This window comes from Nipponia nippon, unplaced genomic scaffold (genome assembly GCF_047370975.1).
Source record: "Nipponia nippon isolate SJK-2023a ecotype South Korea unplaced genomic scaffold, ASM4737097v1 scaffold_30, whole genome shotgun sequence".
Classification (NCBI taxonomy): Eukaryota; Metazoa; Chordata; class Aves; order Pelecaniformes; family Threskiornithidae; genus Nipponia; species Nipponia nippon.
Window position 1 is genome coordinate 6,418,220 of NW_028262348.1, and position 5,908 is coordinate 6,424,127.

Here is a 5,908-nt window from a genome sequence, read left to right on the forward strand (position 1 = left end):
CATTGCTTGTTTTGCTTTTCACAGCCCCACAAACAGAATGGCTCTGGGCTTCCCCAGCGTAGTCAAGTCCAACCATGCACTCGGCCACCCTGGTGACTTCAGCCAGAGCCCAGCTCCCACATTGCAAACGTCCAGCGGTTTCTCCCCCACCAAAGGGGCCAGGATGGAAACCTCTTGCTGGGCTTCACTGCTCCCTGCAACCGCATTTGCAGCCCCACAAACAGAGTGGCTCTGGGCTTCCCCAGCGTAGTCAAGTCCAACCATGCACTCGGCCACTCTGGTGACTTCAGCCAGAGCCCAGCTCCCACATTGCAAACGTCCAGCGGTTTCTCCCCCACCAAAGGGGCCAGGATGGAAACCTCTTGCTGGGCTTCACTGCTCCCTGCAACCGCATTCGCAGCCCCACAAACAGAATGGCTCTGGGCTTCCCCAGCGTAGTCAAGTCCAACCATGCACTCGGCCACCCTGGTGACTTCAGCCAGAGCCCAGCTCCCACATTGCAAACGTCCAGCGATTTCTCCCCCACCAAAGGGGCCAGGATGGAAACCTGTTTCTGGGCTTCACTGCTCCCTGCAACCGCATTCACAGCCCCACAAACAGAATGGCTCTGGGCTTCCCCAGCATAGTCAAGTCCAACCATGCACTCGGCCACCCTGGTGACTTCAGCCAGAGCCCAGATCCCAAGCTGCAAACGTCCAGCCATTTCTCCCCCACCAAAGGGGCCAGGATGGAAACCTCTTGCTGGGCTTCACTGCTCCCTGCAACTGCATTCACAGCCCCACAAACAGAATGGCTCTGGGCTTCCCCAGCATAGTCAAGTCCAACCATGCACTCGGCCACCCTGGTGACTTCAGCCAGAGCCCAGCTCCCACATTGCAAACGTCCAGCCATTTCTCCCCCACCAAAGGGGCCAGGATGGAAACCTCTTGCTGGGCTTCACTGCTCCCTGCAACTGCATTTGCAGCCCCACAAACAGAATGGCTCTGGGCTTCCCCAGCGTAGGGAAGTCCAACCATGCACTCGGCCACACTGCTGACTTCAGCCAGAGCCCAGCTCCCACATTGCAAACGTCCAGCCATTTCTCCCCCACCAAAGGGGCCAGGATGGAAACCTCTTGCTGGGCTTCACTGCTCCCTGCAACCGCATTTGCAGCCCCACAAACAGAATGGCTCTGGGCTTCCCCAGCATAGTCAAGTCCAACCATGCACTCGGCCACCCTGGTGACTTCAGCCAGAGCCCAGCTCCCACATTGCAAACGTCCAGCAATTTCTCCCCCACCAAAGGGGCCAGGACGAAAACCTCTTGCTGGGCTTCACTGCTCCCTGCAACCGCATTCACAGCCCCACAAACAGAATGGCTCTGGGCTTCCCCAGCGTAGTCAAGTCCAACCATGCACTCGGCCACCCTGGTGACTTCAGCCAGAGCCCAGCTCCCACATTGCAAACGTCCAGCGATTTCTCCCCCACCAGAGGGGCCAGAATGGAAACCTCTTGCTGGGCTTCACTGCTCCCTGCAACCGCATTTGCAGCCCCACAAACAGAATGGCTCTGGGCTTCCCCAGCATAGTCAAGTCCAACCATGCCCTCGGCCACTCTGGTGACTTCAGCCAGAGCCCAGCTCCCACATTGCAAACGTCCAGCCATTTCTCCCCCACCAAAGGGGCCAGGATGGAAACCTCTTGCTGGGCTTCACTGCTCCCTGCAACCGCATTTGCAGCCCCACAAACAGAGTGGCTCTGGGCTTCCCCAGCATAGTCAAGTCCAACCATGCACTCGGCCACCCTGGTGACTTCAGCCAGAGCCCAGCTCCCACATTGCAAACGTCCAGCGATTTCTCCCCCACCAAAGGGGCCAGGATGGAAACCTCTTGCTGGGCTTCACTGCTCCCTGCAACCGCATTCGCAGCCCCACAAACAGAATGGCTCTGGGCTTCCCCAGCATAGTCAAGTCCAACCATGCACTCGGCCACCCTGGTGACTTCAGCCAGAGCCCAGCTCCCAAACTGCAAACGTCCAGCCATTTCTCCCCCACCAAAGGGGCCAGGACGAAAACCTCTTGCTGGGCTTCACTGCTCCCTGCAACTGCATTCACAGCCCCACAAACAGAATGGCTCTGGGCTTCCCCAGCGTAGTCAAGTCCAACCATGCACTCGGCCACCCTGGTGACTTCAGCCAGAGCCCAGCTCCCAAACTGCAAACGTCCAGCCATTTCTCCCCCACCAAAGGGGCCAGGATGGAAACCTCTTGCTGGGCTTCACTGCTCCCTGCAACCGCATTCACAGCCCACAAACAGAATGGCTCTGGGCTTCCCCAGCATAGTCAAGTCCAACCATGCACTCGGCCACCCTGGTGACTTCAGCCAGAGCCCAGCTCCCACATTGCAAACGTCCAGCGATTTCTCCCCCACCAAAGGGGCCAGGATGGAAACCTCTTGCTGGGCTTCACTGCTCCCTGCAACCGCATTCGCAGCCCCACAAACAGAATGGCTCTGGGCTTCCCCAGCGTAGTCAAGTCCAACCATGCACTGGGCCACCCTGGTGACTTCAGGCAGAGCCAGGCTCCTGCATTGCAAACGTCCAGCCATTTCTCCCCCACCAAAGGGGCCAGGATGGAAACCTCTTGCTGGGCTTCACTGCTCCCTGCAACCGCATTCACAGCCCACAAACAGAATGGCTCTGGGCTTCCCCAGCATAGTCAAGTCCAACCATGCACTCGGCCACCCTGGTGACTTCAGCCAGAGCCCAGCTCCCACATTGCAAACGTCCAGCGATTTCTCCCCCACCAAAGGGGCCAGGACGAAAACCTCTTGCTGGGCTTCACTGCTCCCTGCAACCGCATTTGCAGCCCCACAAACAGAGTGGCTCTGGGCTTCCCCAGCGTAGTCAAGTCCAACCATGCACTCGGCCACCCTGGTGACTTCAGCCAGAGCCCAGCTCCCACATTGCAAACGTCCAGCAATTTCTCCCCCATCAAAGGGGCCAGGATGGAAACCTCTTGCTGGGCTTCACTGCTCCCTGCAACCGCATTCACAGCCCCACAAACAGAATGGCTCTGGGCTTCCCCAGCGTAGTCAAGTCCAACCATGCACTCGGCCACCCTGGTGACTTCAGCCAGAGCCCAGCTCCCACATTGCAAACGTCCAGCCATTTCTCCCCCACCAAAGGGGCCAGGATGGAAACCTCTTGCTGGGCTTCACTGCTCCCTGCAACCGCATTTGCAGCCCCACAAACAGAATGGCTCTGGGCTTCCCCAGCGTAGTCAAGTCCAACCATGCACTCGGCCACCCTGGTGACTTCAGCCAGAGCCCAGATCCCAAACTGCAAACGTCCAGCCATTTCTCCCCCACCAAAGGGGCCAGGATGGAAACCTCTTGCTGGGCTTCACTGCTCCCTGCAACCGCATTCACAGCCCCACAAACAGAATGGCTCTGGGCTTCCCCAGCATAGTCAAGTGCAACCATGCCCTCGGCCACCCTGGTGACTTCAGCCAGAGCCCAGCTCCCACATTGCAAATGTCCAGCGATTTCTCCCCCACCAAAGGGGCCAGGATGGAAACCTCTTGCTGGGCTTCACTGCTCCCTGCAACCGCATTCGCAGCCCCACAAACAGAATGGCTCTGGGCTTCCCCAGCATAGTCAAGTCCAACCATGCACTCGGCCACCCTGGTGACTTCAGCCAGAGCCCAGCTCCCGCATTGCAAACGTCCAGCCATTTCTCCCCCACCAAAGGGGCCAGGATGGAAACCTCTTGCTGGGCTTCACTGCTCCCTGCAACGGCATTTGCAGCCCCACAAACAGAGTGGCTCTGGGCTTCCCCAGTTAGTCAAGTCCAACCATGCACTCGGCCACCCTGGTGACTTCAGCCAGAGCCCAGCTCCCACATTGCAAACGTCCAGCCATTTCTCCCCCACCAAAGGGGCCAGGATGGAAACCTCTTGCTGGGCTTCACTGCTCCCTGCAACCGCATTCACAGCCCCACAAACAGAATGGCTCTGGGCTTCCCCAGCATAGTCAAGTCCAACCATGCACTCGGCCACCCTGGTGACTTCAGCCAGAGCCCAGCTCCCAAACTGCAAACGTCCAGCCATTTCTCCCCCACCAAAGGGGCCAGGATGGAAACCTCTTGCTGGGCTTCACTGCTCCCTGCAACCGCATTTGCAGCCCCACAAACAGAATGGCTCTGGGCTTCCCCAGCATAGTCAAGTCCAACCATGCACTCGGCCACCCTGGTGACTTCAGCCAGAGCCCAGCTCCCACATTGCAAACGTCCAGCAATTTCTCCCCCACCAAAGGGGCCAGGATGGAAACCTCTTGCTGGGCTTCACTGCTCCCTGCAACTGCATTCACAGCCCCACAAACAGAATGGCTCTGGGCTTCCCCAGCGTAGTCAAGTCCAACCATGCACTCGGCCACCCTGGTGACTTCAGCCAGAGCCCAGCTCCCACATTGCAAACGTCCAGCAATTTCTCCCCCACCAAAGGGGCCAGGATGGAAACCTCTTGCTGGGCTTCACTGCTCCCTGCAACCGCATTCACAGCCCCACAAACAGAATGGCTCTGGGCTTCCCCAGCATAGTCAAGTCCAACCATGCACTCGGCCACCCTGGTGACTTCAGCCAGAGCCCAGATCTCAAACTGCAAACGTCCAGCGATTTCTCCCCCACCAAAGGGGCCAGGATGGAAACCTCTTGCTGGGCTTCACTGCTCCCTGCAACCGCATTCACAGCCCCACAAACAGAATGGCTCTGGGCTTCCCCAGCATAGTCAAGTCCAACCATGCACTCGGCCACCCTGGTGACTTCAGCCAGAGCCCAGCTCCCAAGCTGCAAACGTCCAGCGATTTCTCCCCCACCAAAGGGGCCAGGATGGAAACCTCTTGCTGGGCTTCACTGCTCCCTGCAACCGCATTTGCAGCCCCACAAACAGAATGGCTCTGGGCTTCCCCAGCGTAGTCAAGTCCAACCATGCACTCGGCCACCCTGGTGACTTCAGCCAGAGCCCAGCTCCCACATTGCAAACGTCCAGCCATTTCTCCCCCACCAAAGGGGCCAGGATGGAAACCTCTTGCTGGGCTTCACTGCTCCCTGCAACCGCATTCGCAGCCCCACAAACAGAATGGCTCTGGGCTTCCCCAGCGTAGTCAAGTCCAACCATGCACTCGGCCACCCTGGTGACTTCAGCCAGAGCCCAGCTCCCAAACTGCAAACGTCCAGCGATTTCTCCCACACCAAAGGGGCCAGGATGGAAACCTCTTGCTGGGCTTCACTGCTCCCTGCAACCGCATTTGCAGCCCCACAAACAGAATGGCTCTGGGCTTCCCCAGCATAGTCAAGTCCAACCATGCACTCGGCCACACTGGTGACTTCAGCCAGAGCCCAGCTCCCACATTGCAAACGTCCAGCCATTTCTCCCCCACCAAAGGGGCCAGGATGGAAACCTCTTGCTGGGCTTCACTGCTCCCTGCAACCGCATTTGCAGCCCCACAAACAGAATGGCTCTGGGCTTCCCCAGCGTAGTCAAGTCCAACCATGCACTCGGCCACCCTGGTGACTTCAGCCAGAGCCCAGATCCCAAACTGCAAACGTCCAGCGATTTCTCCCCCACCAAAGGGGCCAGGATGGAAACCTCTTGCTGGGCTTCACTGCTCCCTGCAACCGCATTCGCAGCCCCACAAACAGAATGGCTCTGGGCTTCCCCAGCGTAGTCAAGTCCAACCATGCACTCGGCCACCCTGGTGACTTCAGCCAGAGCCCAGCTCCCACATTGCAAACGTCCAGCCATTTCTCCCCCACCAAAGGGGCCAGGATGGAAACCTCTTGCTGGGCTTCACTGCTCCCTGCAACCGCATTCGCAGCCCCACAAACAGAATGGCTCTGGGCTTCCCCAGCGTAGTCAAGTCCAACCATGCACTCG